Source organism: Zingiber officinale, chromosome 2A, assembly GCF_018446385.1.
Source record: "Zingiber officinale cultivar Zhangliang chromosome 2A, Zo_v1.1, whole genome shotgun sequence".
In the NCBI taxonomy this organism is placed as follows: Eukaryota; Viridiplantae; Streptophyta; class Magnoliopsida; order Zingiberales; family Zingiberaceae; genus Zingiber; species Zingiber officinale.
The window spans coordinates 26,307,493-26,325,410 of NC_055988.1; the positions used below are offsets into that span (position 1 = coordinate 26,307,493).

Here is a 17,918-nt window from a genome sequence, read left to right on the forward strand (position 1 = left end):
GCCAAGCTCCCTGCTTGGACTTTTCCCGTGCCAAGCTCCCTGCTTGGACTTTTCCGTGCCAAGTCAACTCACCTCGGGTCAACCAGGTCAACTTTTTCCAAGGGTTGCACCCACAACCTCCCAAGTTTCTGTTCTTGTCAAACATTAAGATACAACTTGAGTCAGGTCAACCAGGTCAACCTTGACCTAAGGTTGCACCAACAATCTCCCATCAAAATACAACTCTTCTGTTCTCGTCAAACATCAAAATACAACTCGAGTCAGGTCAACTCGAGTCGGGTCAACCAGGTCAACCTTGACCTAAGGTTGCACCAACAATCTCCCCCTTTTTGATGTTTGACAAAACCATAACCTAACTTAGGTTTTCTAGTGTTCTTCCTTGAACATTCTCCCCAAACCTACACTCTCCCCCTTTTTGACACACATCAAAAAGAGTGAATCAAGGTCAAGAGTTTCTTCCTAATGAAAGTCCCATACCTTTCATTGAAACTCTTAATTTCCCCCTTGATACTAAGATCAACAATTAACTTAGTGATAATCCCATATCACTCAAGTCTTTAGGAGTAAAAACTCCCCCTGAAGGTCAACTCCCCCTTGACCATTGGGTAAAACTCCCCCTAAAGGTCGACTCCCCCTTGACCATTGCACCAACAATGTCTTGGAGAGTTTCAAACCTTTAGAAATCTAAACCACCAACTTCCATAGCTAAAATTTCAGTCAACAGTCGAAAAATCAGCATTTGGCACGCTCTGATCGGTCACCAGACCGATCAACCTTCACTGGATCGGTCACCAGACCGATCCACACTCTCCTGGATCGGTCCTAGTGACCGATCCACACTTTCCTGGACCGATCAGAATCCTCTCTGATCGGTCCACAAGTCTGATATCAGAATTTCTGATTTTCCTCCCGAAATTCAGAAACTCCTAGAAAATTCTAGAAAATTTCAAAAATTATAAAACTTTGAGGATACATTCCTCATAACATATACTATCAAGAAAAAATAGTTTTCTATGAAAATAACTTCCATTTTCAAATCTTGATACAAAGTTCGAAAAGTTTTGAAATAGCTCAAAGTTTCAAAACTTTGTATCAACTTGCTCAATGATGAATGCTATCACTAGAAAAGCTTCATCAAGGTTTTTTAAATCAATTTTGAAATGATTTTAAACCATTTAATTTAGGACCACAATCTTAGGGCTAAATGTACATGACTTGTACACAAGCTTTCCCTATGATCCTCCATTTCGAATTAGGCTCATCTAGGTACAAGAACTATGCACCTTGATCCTAACTCATGATCCTAATATCTCACACACATCTAAGGTGTATCAAACACATTCAAGTCAATTTTAATGTGAGATATGGGTTTAGGTCATCTTAAGCTAAGTTCTCATGCATTTTCTAAACAACAATTTGATTTCCATATCAAATTATGTTTTTGTCCTTAAATCAAATTAATTGATTATAAATGCAAAAGATGATGACATGGCATATAATGATATCATAAGTAAAAACATGTGCTAATGTCATGATGTCATGGCATAAAGTATGAACCTTAAATAAGGCATGACATATAACTAACCTAAGCATTATCATGACATTTCAAATGATAGTAAATTAGATATGATGTCATGATATGGCATATGGCAAACAATATATGGCAAATAACATATAAAGATAAAGAAAATACCTAATTCTAGCCTTAGTTGCCATTTTTGATAGTTTTGATCATTTTACCATAAATTCTATATTCCTAAGTGTAATAGACCTAAAATCATATACCAAAGATTTTTAGATCACTATGTGCCAATTAAATTGACCCTAGAGAATTCCTCGAATATGGTTGGCACATGCTAATCACCTTAGGAATAATTTTTAAATCTCATTTTCAAGGCTTGATTACACCTTGAACATTCCTAAAGTGCCACCTTTTTCCATGATTAGGTTAACTACCTATTCAATTAAGGTTGGCACACCCTAATTCATCTAGCGTGATGGAATCACACTCCTAGGAACCCAATACCTATTTGAGCTCATTGGGTTCACTAAATATTCACTAGGGATGACTTCCCTAGCAACCCTCCTAATGACCCTCCTAGGCTTTAAAGCCTTGGTCATTTGAGACTCATCAAGATCAACTCTAGGGGTGACTCCCCTTGTGACCTTGGTGATGGTCTTCCTAGCCCTAGATCTTGTTCCATAATCGAATGGAACATCATGATAAGTGGGCTTGACTACTTGAGACTTAGGTTTGTGACACAAACCTCTCATGTCCTTGGGCTTTGGTTTTTGACCCTTAGACCCTAGAGTTGACTTCTCTAAATTCTTAAGGGCATTTTCTAAATTGTCAAGTCTTGACCTCAAGACTTGATTTTCCTTTTCTAATACCTCAAGTTTTAATTTGTCATTTTTCTTTGAGGTATACCTAGGCATATGTCTAGTTGTTTTGGGATTCCTACCTAGGTTTTCCTTAACCTTAGATGAGTTAATTCTAGGGTTAGCATTTCTAGAATTGTCCTTACCTAGGCTAACATGTTTGGCACCTAAGCACATGTATTGATTTCTATTGTTATCATGCCTATCTTTATTGACAATTGCAACAAAACTACTATTAGCATATGTCTTATTCAAATTGCAAGAATGTGCCTTAAAGGTTACCTTAGGGTTTGCCTTAGCTCCCCCTATCGATGTGCTCGGTCTCTTGTCCTTGTGAGGTTGCCTCCCCCTCGGACACTGGCTCATATAGTGTCCCCTTTGCTTGCATTGGAAACACACCACGTGCTCCTTGCCCTTGCGTATCGGGACTCCTGCTTCCTTGACCTTTGGCGCCGGTGGAGTCTTCCTAATCCTCTTTGGACATTTACTCTTGTAATGCCCAAATTCCCTACACTCAAAGCACATTATATGTAATTTACTTGAAAGTAAATTGCTTGAGTTACCTAGGGTTAAGGATGGTTGTATGCTTTCTTCTTCATCCCTTCCGGAAGTAGAGGCTTCTTCTTCTTGCTCCAATCTTGAAGAAGAACTCTCCTCCTCCTCTTCCTTAGATGTTGAGTAGCCCTCAACTTCTAATTCCTTTCCTCCATGATGTGAGCTACTTGGCTCACTTGACTCCTCTTCATGACTTGAAGTGGAGCTCTCCTTATGGAACTTAGCCAAGTTGTTCCATAATTCCTTGGCATTGTTGTATCCACCTATCTTGCACAACATATCATTAGGTAATGAAAATTCAAGAATTTTCGTTACCTCATCATTGATCATGGATTGGTGGATTTGTCCCTTCGTCCACTTCTTCTTCTCGAGAGGTTCTCCTTCTCTATCCACCGGAGGAGTAAAACCTACTTGGACACAACTCCAATTAACTAGATTAGTCATAAGAAAATACTTCATTCTTACCTTCCAATATGCGAAGTCGTCGCGATCGTAGAAGGGTGGAATCGTGATGTCTTCTCTAAGTTGATCCATTCTCTAGCTTGTGCTCCCTTGGGTGTTAATCCGACGAAGAGCAACCTTGCTCTGATACCACTTGTTAGGACCTTCGGATAGCGGCTAGAGAGGGGGGGGTGTGAATAGCCGACCCCAAATTCGCGTTTCTTTCTACAAATCAAGTTAGCGCAGCGGAAAAATAACAACAGAAACGTAAATGGAGAAATCAAACCTCAAGCACAGCGATGTAACGAGGTTCGGAGATGAAACTCCTACTCCTCGGCGTGTCCGTAAGGTGGACGAATCCTCTCAATCCGTCGGTGGATGAGACCCCGGAAAACCGGCTAATAAACACTCCTTCTGGGTGGAGAAACCTCGCCACAATAACTCTTGCAACAGCAAGATAGAAGTACACAAAATACAAAGAAGCACAAGACAATATGAATGTAAAACAAACAAGCTTGCCTTCTCGTCTGGAGATCCGTTGATGAAGCAGCAGCTTCACGGATGCCAGCAGCAGGGAAGATCACGCGAAGCTTCAAGAAGTACGAGCTCAGTAAAGCTCGCAGAAGGAACCTGGAAGAACTTGTAGAAGCAAGAAGAAAGTCCTGTAGAGTCGCTTGACTCTTTATATAGCTGAACCTGCAAACCTGTGAGGGCAGAAGAAGACACAGAAGACCGAGATCTAGCCGTTGTCACTCACAACGGCTAGGTCTGGACCGATCAGGCTCCAACCTGATCGGTCCACACTGTCCCTGATCGGTCTTGGGGACCGATCAGGCTAAGCCTGGACCGATCAGGCTATGTCCTGATCGGTCCAGGAGGAGTCTGATCGGTCCCTGGACCGATCAGCCTTTCTCCTTCTTCTCTTCTGTTTGCTTCCTGATCGGTCTTCAGACCGATCAGATAATCCACAGAAGCATTCTGTTTGGTTACTGATCGGTCACCAGACCGATCAGCCGTATCACTGGATCGGTCCCCAGATCGATCCAGAGCTTGGTTTTTCCCAATACCAAGTCCCAAGTCTCCCACACCAACATCCGGTCAACCTTGACCTGTTGGTACATCATGCTTAGCATCCGGTCACTCCCTTGACCTGCTAAGACTCCCCACCAAGTGTTTGGTCAATCCCTTTGACCCACTTGGACTTTTCTCTTCTTGCCAAGTATCCGGTCACTCCCTTGACCTACTTGACCTTCTCAACACCAGATGTCCGATCATCCTTGATCCATCTGGATTTTTCCTTGCCCGACTTCACTTACCAGGACTTTCACCTAGCTTCACTCACTAGGGTTTTTCACCTGGCTTCACTCACCAGGATTTCCAATCTGCCTGGCTTCACTTACCAGGACTTCCAAACTGCCTAGCTTCACTCACTAGGACTTTTACCTGACTTCACTCACCAGGGTTTACCATCTGCCTGGCTTCACTCACCAGGACTTCCAAACTGCCTGGCTTCACTCACCAGGACTTTCCCTTGCCTGGCTTCACTCACCAGGACTTTCACCAACTGCCTGGCTTCACTCACCAGGACTTTCACTTTCACCTAGCTTCACTCACTAGGGTTTTCACCTGGCTTCACTCACCAGGATTTCCAATCTGCCTGGCTTCACTCTCCAGGAGTTTTCCGTCTGCCTGGCTTCACTCACCAGGACTTTCCATCTGCCTGGCTTCACTCACCAGGACTTTCACCTGGCTTCACTCACCAGGATTTTCACCTGCCTTCCTGGTCTAGAGAACGAGCTACCGAGCCCTCTCTGACCTAGTCTGGAGAACGAGCTACCGAGCCCTCTCCGACTTCGTCCGGTCCAGAGAACGACCTACCAAGCCCTCTCTGACCTAGTCCGGAGAACGAGCTACCGAGCCCTCTCCGACTTCCACATCCGGTCCAGAGAACGAGCTACCGAGCCCTCTCTGACCATAGTCCGGAGAACGAGCTACCGAGCCCTCTCCGACTTCCACATGCCAAGTTCCCATACTTGGACTTCTCCGTGCCAAGTCTCCATACTTGGACTTTCTCCCGTGCCAAGCTCCCTGCTTGGACTTTTCCCGTGCCAAGCTCCCTGCTTGGACTTTTTCGTGCCAAGTCAACTCACCTCGGGTCAACCAGGTCAACTTTGACCAAGGGTTGCACCCACAACCTCCCAAGTTTCTGTTCTTGTCAAACATCAAGATACAACTTGAGTCAGGTCAACTCGAGTCAGGTCAACCAGGTCAACCTTGACCTAAGGTTGCACCAACAATCTCCCATCAAAATACAACTCTTCTGTTCTCGTCAAACATCAAAATACAACTCGAGTCAGGTCAACTCGAGTCGGGTCAACCAGGTCAACCTTGACCTAAGGTTGCACCAACACTTATCACACTCAAAGCATTTGATGTGATCCTTTGTGCTCTTCTTGGTAGTTGAGGTGGAGGGTTGAGCTTCCAAGATCTCCTCTTCCTTGGATTGCTCTTCTTCCTCTTCACTTGAAGATGTGGACGGTTCCACTTCTTCCTCCCTTGATGATGTGGATGATACCTCTTCATCTTCCTTCTCCTCCTCGGATATTGAACCCGTGCCAACATCCGATTGGTTCTTATCTTCTTGGACCAATGAGCTCTTCTCCTTGGGCTCCTTCTCTTCTTGGATCTATGTAGGACTCTCATGAAGCACAATTACCTTTTTCCAAAGGTCACTTGCATTCTCGTATTCATCTACATTCAATATCGCATTAGGAGGTAATAAATTAATTAAAATTCTAGTTACCTTCTTGTCCATCTCTGATTGCTCCCTTTGCTCGTCGGTCTAATATCGACGTCAGAGACACTTTCCCTTCTTATCCGTTGGAGCTTTAAATGGTTCCTCTAACGCAATCCATTGGTTCCAATTCATTTGGAACCACATCTCCATGCGATTCCTCTAATAGTTGAAGTCCTCGTGCTCGTATGGAGGTGGGATTCGGATGTCCCATCCGAGAGGTCTCTCCGACTCCATCTTCTTCCTCTTGCTGCTCTCTTGGCAATTAGTCCAACAAGAGCTCACCTAGCTCTGATATGTTAGGACCTTGACATTTGCTAAAGGGAGGTGAATAGCATTTCACCCAAATCGTTCGCTTCCTATAATGTTAGTACACAGCAGAAACACAAAAACAAATCTAACAAATAGAATGCTAAACCTAGAGGTAATAACCAAGACAATCAAACCTCTAACACGTTTATGTAACGTGGTTCGTAAATCACTTACTCCTACTCCACGGCTGTCTGTAAGTTGGACGATCCCAATCCGTCGGTGGATGACTCCTCGGAAACCTCCGGCTAACTCAAACCTCCTTCTCGGTGGAGAAACCTCACCACAACCTTGATCTAAATACTCTTAGATCACAAGAAGAGCTTGGAGGCTTTGGAAGACTACTAATAGGGGTTAACCCTCTCTATTTCGTCAACCATGTCCAAGCACGCTGAGCTCTATTAAATAGAGCTCGAGAGGAACACAAAGCTATTTTCCCGCTACCAGTCCACTGGTGCATGCACCAGTCGACTGGTCCTTTAAGTGAAGCCTACCGTTACCCAGCGGTCGACTACTAGTCGACTGCTACAGTGTTGCTACAGTATCGCTATGGTACTGCTACAGTAAATCCTAAAACCATATGATTTTACCCCGAGTACAATCACTCAGCACTCATCCTCGCCCGACCAACCTAGACCTAGCCTTCTAGCTTCCTCCATCAGTCTCACGTCCCTCAGATATCTCCCCATCCTTCACGTCTTGCCTTCTGGAGCTTCCTTTAACCTTGTCCTTATTGTCAGGTCTTCCTTTGTCAAGAGACTCCTTACCTCTGGGACTTCACCATTGCCAAGTCACACTTGGACTTACATTGCCAAAACTACATACTTGGACTTACACCGCCAAGACTCATCCTTGGACTTTCCTCCTTTGCCAAGATCACACTTGGACTTTCCTTGTTGTACCTATATCCTGCACACTCACAATGTATATCAAATACAACAATAAACCTAACTTAAACCTTTGCCCAAACATCAAAACCTATGGCACCTAGATTGCTCCAACACTGTGGTCATAGCACCCAGGATGAGATACTTGAAGACCTATAGATACAAGTCGCATAGTTATCCCAACGTCTAGATGCATAAGATCTTAAATGCCATAAGTTTCTTTATGTTAATTAAGATTTTACTCTTGTAAAACCCAATCATAATTGTGAGAACCATGATTGAGATGAACTGTACATAGATATTGGGTTTCAGTTGAACTTCTTTAGTTTTCTAGTACGTTGCAGGCCTAAGGATTCTTTGATTGATTTGATGAGATGGAAGAAATTTTTTATTATAAGGAAGATGTCAATGATAAGATCAAAATAGTCAGTGATTCAATTTATGACAATAATGAGGTGGATGAAGTTGTAAGTTGGTGATGGCATGTTTCAGGTTTTGAATACTAAGAATGACCGATGGAGGCACTGTTAATGGAAAAGAGCTTCCATTTTTGAGTTTTGTTCAAAATGATGAGAAAGAGGAGATTTCAGATGGTGGATTATGGCTAAGGATGTAGTGCATGTCATATTAAAGGATAGTGTGGAGAAGGAGTCTTTTGAAGTAGAGGCAGATTCTAAACGTGTGGTTTTTCAATGTGATTTTTCAATCTACAAATGCAAAGGACCAGAAGATTAAAGGTACCAAAGAAATTGACACATTAGGAAGCCTTGAGGTGATAGAAAAACCTCTGGATACTGGCGTAGAAATTATGTTTGTGTCAAATTATGATGAGAATAAAGATTTTGGCATTGTTTTCTGAACTCCTAGTAATTCAACTAGCATACTTCACATACTTGAACATAATGTGTTGTGTGGGTCAACAAAGCACCCTTTGAAAGAACCCTTCGTTGATTTGCTGAAAGGTAGTTTGCATACTTTTCTATCACCAGATATTGAGTTACTCTACATCAGCTTCATGGGAGTTCTCACGTTTGACATTTAATACAAGGTTATTGACAGCCTTCGCTTGCTTTTCTATGTGGGCATCATTCTATGTTCATCTAACCATTGGTGAAGATTTAGTGTTATATTATCAATAATGTCGTATGCTTCATCAAACTTCTTATTTATCAAGGAGCCCGTTGTAGCTAAGTCCTACAAAATCTTCGTCGAGTATAATATGATAGTGTAGAATGTGAGGATGATTATATGATGGGAGAATTGCTACAACAATCTTTTATATATGTCCCAGGCTTTGAACAATGATTCTCCATCTGTTTATGCAAAGCTCGTGATTTGATTCCTCAAATGATCTGTCTTGCTAGGTAGAAAATACTTGTTCAAAAAAGTTGTTCCGACCCTTCCCATGTCATGATGCTTACCGGTGGATGCAACCAAGTCTTAGCTTTGTCCTTCAGAGAAAAAGGAAATCCTTGTAACCTAATAGCATTTGTAGAAATGCCTTCGTACTTCAACATATGTACTCTAGGAATTACTCTAGGTGTAGATATGGGTTATATGGAGGTGTGCCCTCGAATTATTTTTGTTGAATCATGGAAATTAACATAGGGTTTAACTTGAAATTATCAGCATCAATTAGAGGTCTTATGATGATGGATCTCGGTCTTCTAACAATGGGTGTAACAGAATATTCTAAGAGCCTATTTTTGTCATCAACACCCATTGTATCAAGTAAATAACCAGAAAATAATTGTGAAAGAGAAGAAAACAAAATGACATAAAATTTTTTACAATAAGTAAAAATCTAGATTAACCAAATAATGGTCAAACTAATATTGATTTAAAAGAGTCCATGGTAAAGTGTGCCAAAATTTGATGGGCAAAATTTGCAATCACATGGTTGTCATCAAGTAATAAAATATTGATATTATAGAAACTGTAAATCCATGTACTAGTCAGAATCATGAAGCAGGTAATCTAGACAATAGAAAATTGAGAGAATCATGAGAGAAACAAAACTAATTTAAGGAAGCACGAGAAGTCATAGGAGAAAATCAATTTTGGGGAGCAATTCTAAAATTTTAGTTTTGACATGATAATTGTTGACACTCTAATATTATTCACTCTCTTACCTCAATGTCGATACACCATAAGATACACCATAAGGTGGTCTATCTTGAGGTAACTAGTAAAGGCTTTTAAAATTATATGGTGTGCTTTCCTAAATATGACGCCTACTTTTAATGTAGTCTTACTAAAGTGAATACTTTCTAAGGGAAGCACCTGTCATGATGTCTCACAATCATCTAAGTGATATCCCCTACTTTGTGGCATTAAATCAAGGTATATTCATTAAACTCTGTGATAGACAATGCTACCCTTGTGAGGTTTTGAAAATCTTTCATGAAGAACCCCTCAAGTCTCAGTCCTTATTGGTGGAAGAGTTAGATTGACCTTTCAGTCCTTTCTTGCATCTCGTGGAATATGAAGATGTGTGATTAGTGTCATAATCATGTGTACACAATATGGTCAAATCATGGATCAACACATCATGTGATAAATAAAAATGAATAGATATATAAAAATAGCATCAACAATATATCAAACTACTCCCTCATCCTAGAATTACGAGTACTACTCTATGGAGATGAAGTTATAACTAAAAGATGAGAAAAGTTAGTTACGTCTTGATCGTCATCTTTAGATGGAAATGGTTCTCCTAGGGTTCTCTATCAAGGGGAAACAAGCCCCTATATGTCCTTTTATAGCCTTCAAAGCCTCCAAAGTATTACAAATTCATCATGACTTTCCAAAATTTTTAGGGCATGGTAGCCGAACATGGCTATGCCAGTTGGCACAGCTTGAGCGTGTCAGAGGCTGCGATGGCGAACATGACCGTGCTAGTGAGCATGACCTAGGAGTGTTGCAGGACATTTAAAACAGGTTCTTCAGAAGGAGATTGCACAGTCATGCCTGTTAGCACGACCAACCTGTGTTAGACTTTGTAAACTCTGTGTCTGCTCCGTTTCTTGTGTAACTTCATCTTGAGAAACACACCCGTGTCATGGGGCACGACCAAAGCATATTCCTTGTTGTGGACTCTTGTTCCAAGGCTTTTTAACTCCAATTAAGCTTTAAATTTGAGTATGTTGGGAATACAATCCTACATTAAAAATATATAAAAAAAAATCATGGGTTTATAAGATAGAAGATATCTCTATTGGTATGAGGACTTTTGGATAGAGTCCAAAAAAAAAATTATAAGGATTTAAACCTAAAGTGGACAATATCATATTATTATGAAGATATGTAAATTTTTTTAGTCCTAACAAGTGATATCAGAGTCATAATCCAAATCAAGCCATGTGGGTGGAATAGTACCCTTGAATGAAGGAGGTGGGGGCTTCCAAAGGAGTGAACTCTAAGTGAAAAGTCCAAACAAGTTAAGGGTGACCGAATGCTTGGCGAAAATCCTAGAGAAGTAAACCCTAGGTATGAGGCCTTTAGGGTATGGCCTAAAAATAAATCCATGAGGATTACGTCCAAGTGGATAATATCATACTATTATAGAGATATATAAATTCTTTTGATCTTAACAAGTGGTATCAATGTCATGGTCCAGATTGAGCCATGCAGGTGGAATAATGACATTGAATGAAGGTGGGGACTCCCAGAAGAGTGAACTCTAAGAAAAAAGTCCAAGCAAGTCAAGAGTGATCAAATGCTTGGTGGAAATATTAGGTAAATGAACCCTAGGTGATGAAAAGTTTAAACAGGTCAAGGGTGACCGGATACTTGGCAGAAATCATGGGGAGTGAACCTAGGTAGTGAAAACTCCAAGCACATCAAGGGTGATCAGATGCTTGACAGAAATCCCAGAGGAGTAAACCCTAGGTGGTGAAAAAGTCTTAGAGGAGAAGAGTGATAATTGATTGACTGGATGCTTGATGGGAGACTTAGAGTATATCAATAGTGATTAGATGTTTGAGGGGAGGCCTGGAACAGGTCAAGGATGATCAAATATTTGAGGAGAGCTAAGATTATGAGAATAATGGTGGTCCTTCATTTTAAGGTATGATTATTAGAAATATAATCAAAGTCTCACATTGGAAATACATGAAAAAGTTCATGAGTTATAAGATGGAAGATATCTCCATTGGTATGAGATCTTATGGGTAAAATCTAAAAATAAATCCACGAGGGCTTAGCTCCAAAAGTGCAAAGAAAAGTTCTCTGAACTAAAAGAGTGTAAACAATGTAAAAGAGATGAAAGTATACACAATATGTTCATGTAATGAAGCAAAATGTATTTAAAATAATAGCAAAAACTATGCATAAAATACACACATCAGACCACTTTCTAATAAATTCTTTCTTATTGGAGAAACTGATTCTCCCAATAAAAGGTGATCGATAAAACCAAGTGTAAACTTAGCATCCAAGTTAAAGGGCTTTTCATAGAGTAGCCAATTAAGCCAAACCATGTGTTTCTTTTTTGAGATCACCACCATCTCCTGTTGGACATTTCTCACGCATTATCCTAAATAGGTTATGTCAAAAGCTCAAGTATTCAAGTAGTTTTTTTTTATCTCTTGCATGATTGGTGACATTAACATTGATAGAGTATTTTGTGACCTTGGTGCAAGTGTAAGCCTTAAGGCCTATAATATTTGTAAAAAAAAATTGGGTCTAGGTGATTTAAAACTGACAACGATGGCTTTGTAATTCACAAATCATTCAATTAGGTACCCTATGGGTATTTTGGAAGACATGCCAGTTAAAGTTGGAAGTTATATTGTGACTGCCGATTTTGTAGTGTTGGAAATGGATGAGGATTCTTAGATCCCCATAATTTTAGGGAGACCTTTCTTGGTGATGACTAGAGATTTTATTGATGTAAAAATCATGTGCTTTCTTTAGTAATTGGGGAAGATAAGTTTGAATTTTATTTTCCTAATATTATTAAATAATTGACTGATGAAGATGTTTGTTGAAGGGTGGATCTATTGCAACAGGTGGTGGAGGAAGAAGTACCTTAACGAGCATCAGATGATCCCTTGGAAGAATGCATAACTAGTGGAGAATTGGTGATTGATGTGCGTAGATATTATGAGCGTTTATGCATGTTTTAATGCACATTCACTTACTTAATTTGTATATATTGTTTACATGATCATCTCTCCTATTGTTTATTCTACATTAATTACTCTTTTGTCGGTGATCTACTCTTTGTTTGGTTTTATTTTGACAGGGAGAAGTTTTGGAGTGAAAACAGCGATTGTTAACGCATCGAAGCAAAGCAGGGAGCCACTTGAAACCGGCCATGCAACCCTGCATAGCCGTGTGGCCATTTTCGAGAGAGAACAACACACGGTCGTGCAACCTCGCACGACCGTGCCTCACGACCAGTAGCCAAGAAGTACACGGTCGTGTGAACCTCACACGATCGTGCAATGCAAACTCGAGCTGAAGAAGACACGGTCGTGTGAATCTCGCACGGTCGTGCCACTCCACCCGAAGAGAGGGAGGAGCTGGCCGTGCGGATCTCGCACGGTCGTAGCATGGGTCATGTGGCGTCCGTGTCCTAACCTAAAAAAAGGGGTCTTTAATCCTTCTCCGGGGGGAGGCGAGCTGTCAGAGAGAGATATACCTTGGTGTCATTCCACGCCATCCCAAACCTCCGTTCGACGATCCCAGATCACCTCCATCACCGCATCAACTCCAGAAGCAAAGGATAGGATCCGAAGATCACTGGACGACATTGAATAAGCATCTCTTTTCCCTCTCTCTTCTTGTTTGGGATTGTATGTCTAATTATACTATGTCTTCGGGTTTTTCTCCCGCATCTATGGAGTAGATTCTTTGTTCTAGGATCAGGGAGTAGTTGTGGATAGGTATTGATGTAAGACTCTTGTTTATGCCTTTTTCTCATTGAATGATTTTACTTGTCTTGTTTCTATTTGATATGCATGAAACTTGTTTCATATTACCATGTCGTATTAATTGATTGTGTAGGAATTGCTAATTTCGTAAAGATAAGATCTTAGATCGTATACCTGAGGGGCCCTAGTGACAAGGGTAACCCGTTCACAGACATCTAGGATACTCCCTTGAAATGAGAGGCAATTCCACACAAGGAAGTAGGAAACCAAACCAAACCCCTATCTCTATCCTTAATGATACCGATCAGATTCACATTCTTGTGATCTACCGAGGTACCCTAATGACAGAGGTTAACCGTAACAGGATTTCACAAGAATCTTCTCTGTTTAGTGCTTAAGGGTAGTAATTTGAACTTCCGACGAGTATGTGTTGATTGACAATGAGGAAAGGATAGAACATGATACATCAACTACCACCACAACGAAACCAAACTCATAGATCTCTTCCCAAGCCTAGTAAAACTCTCTCTCTCTCTCTCTCTCTCACTAGTTCTCACATCTACTTCCCAAGTTCTTTTCTTCTTAAGAAATAGTTCACCTACAACCATCGGTAGTTTAGCTAATTCTACGTGTACAATCGCTAGTGCTTATAACCAATCCTCGTGGGATCGATAATCTTTTATTACTGATGACGTATCCGTGCACTTACGGGAGCGTAACAAGTTTTTGGCGCCGTTGCCGGGGACTGCGTAATAACATTAGTGATAATCATATTAGATTAGACTAGACTTCGTTTTTCTTTATTTTCGCTTTACTTTCTGTATTCTTATTAAAACATAAAAAGAAAAAATTAACTCTTTCTTTTACGCTATACTTGGATTATTCAATATCTTGTTCTTGCATGCGAAGAGCTAATCTTTCAGGAAAACTTCTGCCGTTCGATCCATAAATTGATAGAACTTACTTGAGGAGAAAAAACTTGCAAAAACTCCAAACAGAACAAGAAACTTCCGAAATGGCTAATAAGCTTTTGAAGGACTACACAACACCTTATGCATGAGGGCTACGGTCTAGTGTCACCCGACCCCCAATTGAAGCCAACAATTTTGAAATCAAGCCTGCAGTAATCCACATGGTCTAGCAAAATCAATTTGGAGGTGGACCACATGATGATCCAAATCATCACGTGGAGCTTTTCTATGAGATCTGTAGCACTATGAAAGTGAATGGGGTCCCACTAGAAATTGTAAGGTTACTTCTTTTTGGATTTTCCCTGAAGGACAGAGCCAGGCAGTGACTTAATTCTTTACTAGCAAATATACATTACATCTTGGGAGCAGTGTGAGCAAAAATTTCTGGACAAATTCTACCCGTCGAGTAGAACTGCGCACATGAGGAATTTAATTGCAAGCTACAAACAAATAGACTCAGAATCATTATTCGAATCATGGGACAGATTCAAGAGTATGCTGAGACAGTGCCCCCATCATGGCCTCGAGAAGTAGTTGGTGCTACACACATTCTACAATAGAATCAACTATCACACGAAGGCGCCCCACGATTCTGTAGTAGGAGGGGCGTTGATGAACAAGAGCCTTGATGAAGCTGAAGAGATAATAGAGAATATGATCTAGAACCATCATCAGTGGGCAACGGAGAGATCTGGAGGTTCCTTCCCTGGGTATCCAGTCAAGGCATCAGGAAAATTTGACGTAGATGCAATCACACTCATGTCTGCAAAGCTGGATGCTCTGACCAAGAAATTTGAGATCATGGGGAACAACACAGCTAATGCAATAGTGTGTGTATGCGAAACTTGTGGAAGTTCAGATCATGCTTAAGATACTTACCCCCAGGGCCCATACAAGAACAAATAAACCAACTTGAGTAATGCGATGCGATAGTTGGATATAACCAAAGGCAAAACAATCTTTACTCCAACACATACAACCCTAGGTAGAGGAACCATCCAAATTTTTCTTACCGAGGCAATCAAGATCAAGGACCAGCAAAGCCAAGCTACCAACCTGGGCAACAAAGCTACCAATCTGGACAACAAACTCATCAACAATAGCAATTCTCTCAACTATCTAGAATTGAAAAGATGCTTGAAGAAGCTCTCTTGGAGTAAAAAGAAATGAAGAATAAAATTAAGTAATTGAATTAAAGAATGGAGAATTCTGAAAAGTATCAAAAGATGCAAGATAGCCAGATCGCCTAGATAGCCCAGTCCTTTTCAAGAACGCCAAGAGAATTTCCGGGAAAGCTCGATATAAACCCAGTGGAACATTGCAACCGCATTGAGCTAAGGAGCGAACAGACTTTGGGAGATCTCCAGATGACTGCCCAGAAAGGAATTGATTTAGAAGAAGAGCCCTCTCCTCTCATCCCTAATTTGGTCCAAAACAAGGATAGGGGAGAGATTACTGAGAAAGTTGGAGGGACTCTTCCACTTCCCCCACAAAACCAGACGATTCCTTTCCCCCAAAAGCTAATAACATCCCAAAAAGATGAAGAGTTCCACTGATTCCTTAAGAAGATTAAAGAAATTTGCATTGAAGTACCTCTGATAGACGTACTGCACCAAATATCGAAGTTCGCTAAATTTTTAAAAGGTATTCTATATAACAGAAGATAGAAGGGTGATTTCGAGACTGTAGCATTGACGGAGAAGTGCAGCGCTCTGCTCATGGCAGACATTCCCCCGAAGCTCCAGGATCTAGGAAGTTTTTTGATACTATGTAAAATAGGCTCTGAGCTCATACACAGGGCTTTTTGTGACTTGGGAGCGAGTGTCAGCCTACTTCCATACTCGTTATGCAAGAAACTAGGACTGTAGAACATCAGACTTACTACTATGGCACTATAATTGGCTGACCATTCATGTAGATACCCAATGGGTATAGTGGAAGACGTGCCAGTAGAGATAGGCGGATGCATCATTTGTTAGTATTAGCCCTAGTACCAATTATGAGATGATTGTAAAGGGCTCATTTTGTATCATATATCATTATTAATAAAAGACAAAGTTGGTTATTATATTTATTTCAGTTCAGTGCCAATTGAATAAGTATAATAATGTCCTTGGGTAGTAGGTTCTTATCTACAGTATATCAATTGGTTGAATTGATAGTGAGATTTTGTAGAGAACACTACTCTTCACTATTCCTAGTCGAGCATTAATATACAATGACAATATTAATGCGTTGTGACTAGCATGTAGGTTGACGGATGACTTGATCACACAAGTCATGGATATGAGATATCAGGTTGACACATGAGTATATATTAGAGAATATATACTGAATGACCCGCCATGAGAATGTTTCATGGATCATTATATGAGTGTCATAAACATTCTCATGTGACTATTGGTATGAATAGTCCTTAGACCTGAAGTCACTATGGTTCCCTATATAAGGAGTTGTGTACTTTGGTATTGACAAACGTCACCTGTAACAAGGTGGACAATAAAGTCGATCACTGGGTATGCAATGAATTATGCAGAGGGATGTGAGTGATGTAAATGGGATCTATCCCTTCCATATGACGAAAGTGATATCTGTGGACCCCTTGATTAGTAGGACACAAAGAAAGCATGGTCATGCTCAAATGAGTCAATATGAGATATTGAGCTTATTTGATTGACTGTGTCTACTTAGAGATAAAGAAACACAAAGGTTGATAAGAGGATGACATGGTCTATGCCTCATTGATCAATTTAGGTATCAAGGATAGAGGGACCAAGTCATACAAGATAATAGCCACGGACAGGTTATGTCAGATCTTGACCTTCTCGTCACTTGGGTAGCAATGATTCCTTGCTAGATGCCACTCATTGCTTATGTATCTAAATGTTGATTTTTAACGTTACAAGAACCTATTAGGTCACACATAAAAAACAAGTAGATTTAGAGATGGCTCATATGATGAATCATTGGATTAAGTCTTATCCAAATTAGACTTATTGAGTTAGACTCAATTAGATCTAATTATTGGATTAAGTCCAATTCAAACTAGACTCAAGGAGTCAATTTAAATTAATGAAATGTGATTCATTGAATTTGAATTGTATGAGATTAATTGAGTAAGACTCGATTGAATTAGACTTGAGTTAGACTCAAGTGAATTAGACTTGAGTTAGACTCAAGTGAAGAGACATGAGTTAGACTCAAGTGAGGATTAATGAGACATTTATTGAATTTCAAAATTCAGTGATACATTTGATTCAATTTTTGAAATTGAAATGAGGAGTTATTTGAAATGAGGAGTTACAAGTGTGTGGTCCTTAATGGAGTGTAAATGCTCATTAAGGCTATTAATGCTAATTAAGTGTTTTCATTGGATGAAAATACTTAAGTATTTTTCTCTTTATTTTGGCTTAATTCTCTTCATTCTCATTGCTCCTCTCCTCTTGGCCGAAATCCACTATATAGGTTGCTAGCACAACCTTTCTCCATCTTGTGAGTTTGTGAGACAAACGAACGCTTGTTCATGTGGATACCGTAGAGGCGCGAACGTGAGATCGTGCTGTGATCCGAGCTATCTGGAGTCCGTGAGCACGCTACAAAGGTATAATCTCTCATATTCCTATGTAAACTTAGTATATTTTTCTTCTCCCTTCGCATAGATCTTCTGGAGGAAATAGGTTTTTCCGCTGCACATTTGCAT

General features: G+C 40.4%; 1 pseudogene; it reads right to left on the minus strand.

The window, feature by feature from the left end:
- Nucleotides 1-14,670: 14,670 nt before the first annotated feature.
- Nucleotides 14,671-14,742, minus strand: LOC122044713 (annotated as a pseudogene).
- Nucleotides 14,743-17,918: the final 3,176 nt, after the last annotated feature.